The sequence below is a fragment of the Chamaea fasciata genome, unplaced genomic scaffold (assembly GCF_029207755.1).
Source record: "Chamaea fasciata isolate MVZ Bird 193981 ecotype frontalis unplaced genomic scaffold, bChaFas1.0.hap1 SCAF_3, whole genome shotgun sequence".
Classification (NCBI taxonomy): Eukaryota; Metazoa; Chordata; class Aves; order Passeriformes; family Sylviidae; genus Chamaea; species Chamaea fasciata.
Genome location: NW_027094088.1, coordinates 82,084,881 through 82,093,816, shown reverse-complemented (window position 1 = coordinate 82,093,816; position 8,936 = coordinate 82,084,881). Strand labels below are relative to the sequence as shown.

Sequence of the window (8,936 nt, the reverse complement as noted above, 5' to 3'; positions counted from 1 at the left end):
TGGACATGTGTCCATTGAGTCTGTCAGTGTGGCAGATTGTCTTTGCCAAAGAGAAGAGGAAAGGAGCTCTCCCAAGAGCAGAAAAGAGGATTTGGAGCCCAAGTTTGGAAGCTTTTAAGGAACCTGAGTATGTAAAGGAGCACTTGGTGGCTTACCCATGGCACCTGGGTCATGATCTCAGTGTCTGATAACCTGGCCTTGAGCCCTAGAATGAAACCCTGAATGTGGATGGGATGTTGGCGTGTCATATATGGCTCACAGGGAAATTAACTGTCTTGGGAACACCCCTTACCTCATAACTATTCTTATTGGATATCCGGAGAACTCATCTTGATTTGTTGTATTGCCAGTATGAAGCGTCCTGGTGGTTGCCAGGGAGTCACAGAGGCCCCACTTGGGACCATATTGCACAAGCTCTTCCTCTTATCTTAGTTCTTGGCAAGGCATTTCACTTCTCAGGAAGAGGCATGTGGATCCAGAAGAGGGTAGATTGATATTGTGGGAATGCAGCAATGAATAAATAGCACAGTATTAAACTGTTGTAGCTGTGTAGCTCATATCAGTCCAGGTGAAAGCTTTGACAGAAATGCCTGGATCTCTTTGTATGGCTCTTTGAAGATGAGTTTATAGTCTGTAATTCCTTCCAACAGAATTACATCTCCTACCCAAACCAGTCCCTCTCCAAGACGTATGTTACTGACATCAATTACTAGAAATATTCGTCATCAGAAGAGTAAGACAGTGATTCAGATTTTTTACTCATTAGTTGAGGATCTTGTTGCCAACTGTTGAGAAGCTTATCAGCTTTCTTTCTCACTCATGCATCCCACTTGTGTCAAAATGAAGGTTTTATTAGGTGCTTTGCATTAAAATAGAGATGAAAGGAGTGTGTTTGCTTGAAGCAGAACAAGACAGAATAATCCAGATCTTCAGCTGATATACATTTGTCAGAGCTTTCTAAAGATAATGAAGTGGAACTAATTTGCAGTAGTTAAGCAGCTGAGCTTCTCCCTCTCATAGGGACTCCTCTGCAGGTCTCCTGGTGATGACAATGTACTGATTCTGGCTCAACTGGAGTTAATTTTCCCTATTGCAGCCTTCACAGTGCTGTGGGCTGTATGGGTATCTAGAAAGGTGCTGATACACACCAGTGGTTTGGCTACCACTGCACCAAGGCTGTCTCCCTAACTTTCTCCCCTGACCAGTAGGCTCAGGATGAGCAAGATCTTGATAGAGGACATAGCCAGGACAGCTGACCCAAACTAAACAAAGGGATGTTCTGTACCATATGAAATGTGTTCAACAATAGAAACTAAAGGAGGAGGAGGAGAAGGGGAAATTTGTTATTTTGACATTTGTCTTCCAGAGCACTTGCTAAAAGCCTACCTTCTGGGAAGTAGTTGGACATCATCTGCTGATGGGAAGTAGAGAAAAAATATTTTCATTTTTCTTTGATTCTGTGCACAGCCTTTGCTTTTGCATTAGTAAACTGTCTTTATCTTGACACATGAGGTTTTTTCCTCTTATTTTCTCCCTGTCCTGCTGAGAAGAAGTCTAAAAGACCAGCTTGGTGGACACCTGGCATCCAGCCAAAGGTAACCCACCACAGACAGGCGACCCTGACAGCTTCTAGCCCATGCCTCAGATAGGTCAGAAACAGTCTGAGTAATGCATCTGCTGAAGGTGGCTGATAGGCAAGATTTAGTTGCAAGTAAATGGTGGAATTCTTACTCTTTTTCCTGAACTGATCTGCTTTACCTTTGCCTTTAGGGCAAGGGATTTGCATTTTATCATGACTGCTTGGAATTCACTGTGTGGAGTTAAGAATGATGTGTTTCTCCAAATCTGGTTGGAGACACTCTCCAACATTTCTGTTTTTCACCTCCTTTCTCCTTCCTCTTGCTTCACAATTCTTAGGCAGTGAGGAGGTTTTTTCTTACCTTTTCTACCTCTTTTAACAATCTTTCCCTCTATCTCACCCATTTTTCTTGTGATTCCACCTGCTCAGAAAGAGACAAATAATATTTACCTTATAAACATGTATTTCTGGCTGATATTGCTCTGCCTTCTACAGTGAAAAAAGAAAAAAAAAATCAATAATTTGGATTTTGAGAAAGTAATAAATGTTGAAGAGATTCCATAATTGTTGTATTATTCCGAAAACACAGATATCCTTTGGCTTTCATGAGCCCATGGGCTGAATCAGCAGTGTGCAAGTCCCACTTAAACAGCAGCTGAAGCTCCCAAGTCCTTTTGCAGACATCACTGTTTAATTCATGCAAACTGGAAGAAAAAGTGATGGTAAGTGAAGAGAAGTGTCCCTCCTGTTTCCCCTCACCGGGAAGTTAATACAGTTTTCATGTCTTGTGACATTATTTAGTGTTCCCACGGATGGCTGCATAATCACAGCCTGACAGCTGGGGGGCACTGGGAACAGACACATTCCAAGTCCTGTAACAGCAAGGCTCTGGGACAAGTGATACAAAGCAGGTAATGAAACATTTACCAGAAAAACAGTACTTTCATTCTGTCCAGAAAATAAATTTTATCTCTCCCAAACACATTCTGTTAAGAAGTTTGGTTTTATTTTTAATGCAATTTTTGGTGGATTTGTGTGTGTGTTTTTATGAGCCGTATGAGCTGGTTTTCCACTCAGAATTCAGTGTGGAAAATTTCTGCAGGTAGTTTTCTGTCTTTGAGTCAGAGTATCCACTGAGATATAATATTCATTTCATTAGGCTCATCAGTGTTAATACTGTTCAGCTCCGTCTAATGAAAACAGTAAATTAACATGTGCAGTAGTTCTCTTTCACTTCCTAATTGATTTATGATGAAAGTTCCCATGTTACCAGCTAGCACATCCTCAAAGGGTGTAAGTAGAAACAGTGGCTTAAGGGATTTAAAAAATGTATGTTTTTAATGACAGTGATATCCAGTATATGCTGTTTAAGAGAAAAATGCAAAAATAAATGTTGCTGCCACTGGATAACAAAATCTTATACAAATCATTTTCTTCCTTGGGAATTTGAGCAGCTATTGTACTTATGCAGGAATGGTCTTTGAATACATATTTCAGTAGCATTATGCACTTCAGCATAAGGATTATCTTTCTGAAATCTGTTCTCACAGTTGGGTTTTTTGGTGGTCTTTTAAATTTTGATCGTGAGCTTGCATTTAATTGAAGTGCTTATATGACTTACTGCTGACTGCTAGGCAGGAAAGCCTTGAATTACGAGTTGTTTTCCAGGAAGTTAAAATGGAGGATGGCAGATTCTCATCTGATGTTAATCACTTGATCTCCTTAAAATTGGACTGTGTTGATTTGCATTAAAGGATGGGAAAGAAACCCCTCAAGGAAGCACTGAAGAACACCTCTGTCAATGGCAGTGTCACACAGTACCCCAGAAGCCCAGGAGACTATCAGGCCTCAGCCAAGCACCTGTTACCAAAGGAAGCTTTGAATGACCAGTAAGGGAAATAAATGAAAAATCATAAACTTCATCAGTAGTGCCTCGTGGGTGACTTCACTCTTCCTAAAAATTCAGCAACTGACTTGCCCTTCTGTAGTAACATATGCCTACAAACCTTCAGAGGGAAAAAACAGAGACAGGCAAGAATTAAAAATGCAAAAAGGAACTGAAAATAATCCATTCTGCTGTAGGAAGTATGGAAAACACTGCAAATAGGAGCTTGCACATCTCCCAAGTCATCATGTTTTAAAAAGGGAATGGATCAATGTGTAGAGGAAGCAGCCTCAGTCACTTTGGAGCCAAATGGATCTGCTCCGATTGCAAGAAATCTCTGACCAGGTCTTGCAGCATTAAAGGTACCCAAACACTGTACAAACTGTAAAGGCACCAAGCTGTTTAAAAGTCATGTTCCCCTTGGCTTGGTGGATCTGCAGTGGTGAAGGTGCTGCTCACCCACTAGTGACCAAAGCTGGGACTCCTCACCATTGCGTCCCGAGTTCTCGTGACCCAGAAAAGACGCTGCTTTCCTGAGACAAATGCGCTGTTGGCTTCTTCCTGCTCCCATCAGCAGCTCCAGTGTGTTCACTGCCAAACCACATGGCCCTTGCAATGAGGCTTTCCTTGGCAGGAAAACCCTGGGGTGCTCAGCGAGGTCACCGGAGGGCTGCTGTGCTCCCTGCATTTGTTTTAATTGGGCTGAGCTGCTGTAATGTGCCAGAAATAGGTCTTGCAGCACCTGCAGAGACAATGTGGTAGGCAGTTTTCATTTAACTAGAGTGAACTTTGTAAATTCAAGGTATTTATTTTATTATATCAAACTTGATTTTTCACAATTATTTTTTCGGAAGTATCTCAGTACGGTTATACTCCATATGGACAAGCCAAAATTCCTGTCCCAAAGACAGATGGAGCAAATGAAGGAGAAACTATTATAAATGCAAACAAAATTCTTTGAGCTGAAGGCTTTATGGTTTTAGGTTCTTGATTTTGTAGTCAGTGAAGTGTCTTTCTCTTATATATTATAACTCTTACAAGACTGTGGTCTGTAAAATTAGTAATATATTCTGCAATGTATACTTGCATTTCTTACTTCCTTACAATGTATTTTTTCACTAAACTTTACATATTTGTGTACTGAATGTGAGAGGATTGTGACAAAAAAGAGATTAGTCTAAGAAACATTTCTGAACTTGTATAAGTCTGTGGAAGTATTTCTGAATTCCTTGCACGAATCTTAAATCATATCATGGCAAGTATAATCTATCATTTTCTTGCTGAGGTGGAATGTGGGGTGGTACAGTCTCTGCCCCCTGCTTACCAGATATAGTTAATTTTTCTCTTTATTTTGTTCATTACAGAAGAATTTTCTATTGCTGAGGACTATATTGATGCACTTTTAGAGTACTGCATTTTGTCCTACTGTATCATTTATATTTGTTGTGTGATAAATTTGGTATCTGAGTGATACTTCCCATTGCTGAAGTTGAGAAGGTCTGTTTCTGAAGACTCATAAAAATGGCAAAGTACAGGACTGCTTCAGTTCATATATTGGCTTTTCTTCACAAACTTCAAGTTGAATTACCACTGAGCAAGAAGCCGCAGTGATGATATTGTAAAAGATTCATATTGCTCTGTATTTTTGGAAGAGATCAATGATATTGTGGTAAAGGAGATGAAGGAAGACACTTTGTTATCTATGTCCTCCTTTGAACGTGATGCCAGGTCATAAGTTTTCCTTCTATGTCTGCCAGCCGAACTCCACTGCTCAGGTAACTGTTTGTTTTTTCACTTGCAGTTAAAACCTCTAAAGCTGTTAGACTGGAGTGTTTAGCAGCATTCCAGTTTATTTAACTGACTTTTTATGAATTGCTGGGTCAATTGCCAACTGCCAGGCCAAAATGAGATATAGGCTTGCCTTTGTTTTCCTAGGCATTGTATTTAAAATTATCAAAGGCTTAACAAATTCCCCAAGGCTCTCTTGGCTGAGATGGAAACTCTGGATCTAGGGCTTCCCTGGAATGATTTTGAATGTTTCATCCCTACCTTGTGCAGACATCTGGCCCCATCCTGTATCATTCATCTCCTGGTTCTGAACAAAATGGTTCAATATTTTCCTGTTGCCCTGGGCCCAGTCAGGCAGTGTGTAACTGACACTGCAGCTCACTAATGGAGTAGTAGTAAACACAACCTTATGTTTTACTATTTTTCTTCTTAGCCCACAAGTAACATAAAACAGCATTTCCAATTGTAATTGAACTACAACAAGGTCTGCTAGAAAAAATGCCCCCCCTTTCCTTGTCCTTCAGAGACTCATTCCTAGGTAACACAACAAAGCTTGTGTATTTTTATGTCGTGTTTCACTGTGTCAGGTAATTTAACAGCTGAACAAAACAATTGATAATTGTCTAATGGAGGAGAAAATAACTTCTTAACACTTCTCTTTTTTTCTTGTTTTCTTGTTGTTCATTTTAGCTAGAACACTAGGGAACTCATGTTCTAGCATTATGATAATGATGGGAATTCTGCTCTTAAGAAATTTCAGGTAACCTCTGGATATATTATGACCTTTTCTGTTTGTTGACTTGTTGGATTTTTTTAGGGGGAGCACTGATTTGCATTTTACCCCTGGTTAACAGCCTACTTCTTATGCTTGTTTCAATCCATTTCTGTGATTTGGAGATTTTTGACTGTGGCTTCAGTGGATTTGCACATTACCAGCATTGTACTTTGAGGTGGTATGAAGAACTGAATCATTAGCCACTCATTTTGCTAAATTACCTTATAGTACCCGAGTATGTAAAGATCAGGTATGTAAACGGTTATATTCCTGTTCTAGTCTTATTTAGTTAAATTGGGGGTTACTGTTGGATACTGTTGGTTACATGCACCATAGTTTTGAATCAGTGCAGTCATTTTTGTGTTACCATTTCTAAGTGTAAAATTGTGAGCCCTTAATTATTTTTTTTATTATTATTATTTGTTATTTTTCGCTATCTTCTGAAATGACAAAGCATTAGACTTAGCATAAGAACCAGGCAACTTATAAGAACTTGGCTGCGTTCCATGAGTCTCTTACTTGTTAGCCTGATCCTTAGATGCTGAAAAAGGAATGAAACATACCCTGTTCCTCTTCCTTTTCTGTTAGGCTGCATGAAGATGTCTTTTCACCACTTAGTGCCCCTATCTATCTCTATTCTCTTAAAGAAGGGAGCCGGGGGTGATTGCCATTTAGTTCTTCCAAAAGATTTAGAGGAAGTGAGAACTGCTTTCTGGATATAAATAACTCAAGTCAGGAAAAAACCCAATGGCATTATACCCACTGCTGGGCTGTGATTACAACTAGAAACTGCATATAGCTCAGCTGATTTAAAATTATGCAGTATATACTAGATCAGCCTGAAGGGCTGAATTCTTTAATGCTACATGGCAAAGCTCAAAGAGAAGTTAGTTGGAGCCAAGGAGGGTAGCCATGGTCATCCATTCTGACTCCCTCTGTCTGGGACAGTGCACAGTGCCAGGTGAACAGTCTGGTGTGGTTTGGTTTGTTGGGCTGTGCTGGCTTTGGCTGAGGTAGAGTTCATTTTCTTCACAGTGGCTGAATTTGTGCTGAACACAGAGTTGATGATATAGAGATGTTTTTGTAATTGCTGGGCAGGGCTTACACAGAGCCAAGGCCTTTTCTGCTTTTCTTACTGCCACGCTGGAGAGGAGACTGGGGGTACTTGTGAAGTTGGGAGGGGACACAGCCAGGACAGGTGACCCAAACTGGCCAAAGGGATATTCCAGACCATGTGACATCATGCTCCATATATAAAGTGGGGGGGGAAAGGCAGAAATGAGGGGACATTCGGAGTGATGGGATTTGTCTTCCCAAGTAACTGTCACAGGTGATAGAGCCCTGCTCTCCTGGGGATGGCTGCCCACCCATGGAAAGTGGGAAATTAATTCATTGCTTTGCTTTGCTTTGCTTGTCTGCGTGGCTTATGCTTTCCCTATTAAACTGTCTTTATCTCAACCCATGAGATTTTTTGCTTTTGCCCTTTTGATTTTCTTCCTAGTCTTATTGGTAGGGGAGTGAGTGAATCAGTGGTTATGTGGGGCTTGGCTGTTGGCTGGGCTGAAACACAGCAAGGGCATGAAAAAAGCCACATTCACTTTATTTGCCACACTTTAGGGAATGAGCAGACCTTGAGGTGCAACTTCATGTTCCAAATCACTCCTCTCTGAAGAGGATTCCCAGAGCTCACTTCTCCTCCTTTATTGCTTGTGCATCCTGCCTTCTGTGAACTTTCAGGTGCCTTTCTGATAAACTTTTTTGTTTAATATTGAAACTTCTTTCAAATAACCTTTAATAATAAAGCCATGAGGTAGAACTCTCTTACTTTTCTTGTATATTTTTACTGTCATGTTTATGTATGAAGCAAATTATAATATCCAATAACTTTGCAGTCCTGTGAGTTTTTATAAATATTTAAAATGGTTGCACTCTGTTAAAAATTCCCCATGCATTAGAAATGCAAGAGACTGCAAATTAAATTTATATTGCATATTTGAATATTGGATGTCAGTATATGCTAAAGTTATTTGGACTAAAGCAAGTGAAATACCTAATACAAATCAGTGATTTGCCTTGACACAGTGTCTTGATTCATTGGCAGTTCCTACATGCACAGAAAAAAGATGACACACCTTGCAAATTGTTCAGCAAAATTAACAATCAGATCAAAATTGTAATTTGCAAAGCTAAATAGACTGATGCAGTCATGGAACAATATCAGATTTTGAGGGGTTTCAATTTCTTTTCTTCCTTTGGCTTCTGTTGTTTATTTTCTTGCATTATGGATCTTCTTTCTCTGTATCTTATATTACCTAGTCACATAGGTACTGGGAATACAAGATATGTTTATTTCCATCCAAACTCTCATCCAAGTCATATTTCATTTGTTGCAATTTTCTGTCCTTGGAAGCAAAACTGAAAAGTTCCTCTGAGCAGTCTTCAAGAAGTGTCCTATCTACTGCTGTCTCACATTAATATTGTAGTCAATACAAATAATGGAAAAGGGAAACAAAGCAAAACCACTATTTGCAGTGCTTAAACTCTGTCCTTCATTTCCCTTCTATTTCTTACTGATTTTAATGATCTCAATTTAATAATGATCGTCAAAATCATATTGATACATATTTTCAAATATAGCAAGGGAAAAGCATTTTTCAGCCTTTTCAGTTATGGAGGTTCTTCAGTTTCCTCTTGCCAGGTTCTCACAATCCGCAGTCATGTAAGACACTGGCAATTGTTTTTCTTGACTGTTGTCCCTACTATTTCTCCTAACCAAAACATTTTTTTTTTTTTTGCCAAGAGATGTGCAGGTTGGAGGGCTCATAATAATCAGAACTTTGAAAAAGATTGCTAGTGTAGAAAACGAACATAGGTTCAAGATTTTAGAGAAAGAAACAACTGTTAGTCTG

The 8,936-nt window shown here is 39.6% G+C and overlaps 2 long non-coding RNA genes across 2 annotated transcripts in view; both read left to right on the top strand.

Annotated features, from left to right (window-relative positions):
* Window positions 1-1,213: 1,213 nt before the first annotated feature.
* On the top strand, window positions 1,214-4,019 carry LOC136287809 (uncharacterized). The gene is made up of 3 exons (XR_010720353.1): window positions 1,214-1,595; window positions 2,169-2,301; window positions 3,334-4,019. It is a non-coding gene; the product is annotated as an uncharacterized lncRNA (long non-coding RNA).
* A 1,029-nt stretch (window positions 4,020-5,048) lies between these two features.
* The window catches only part of LOC136287182 (uncharacterized), a 28,709-nt gene continuing 24,821 nt past the window's right edge, over window positions 5,049-8,936 (top strand). The window contains exons 1-2 of the long non-coding RNA XR_010720092.1: window positions 5,049-5,239; window positions 6,070-6,277. This is a non-coding gene — a long non-coding RNA (uncharacterized lncRNA). The remainder of the gene's footprint in view (window positions 5,240-6,069; window positions 6,278-8,936) is intronic.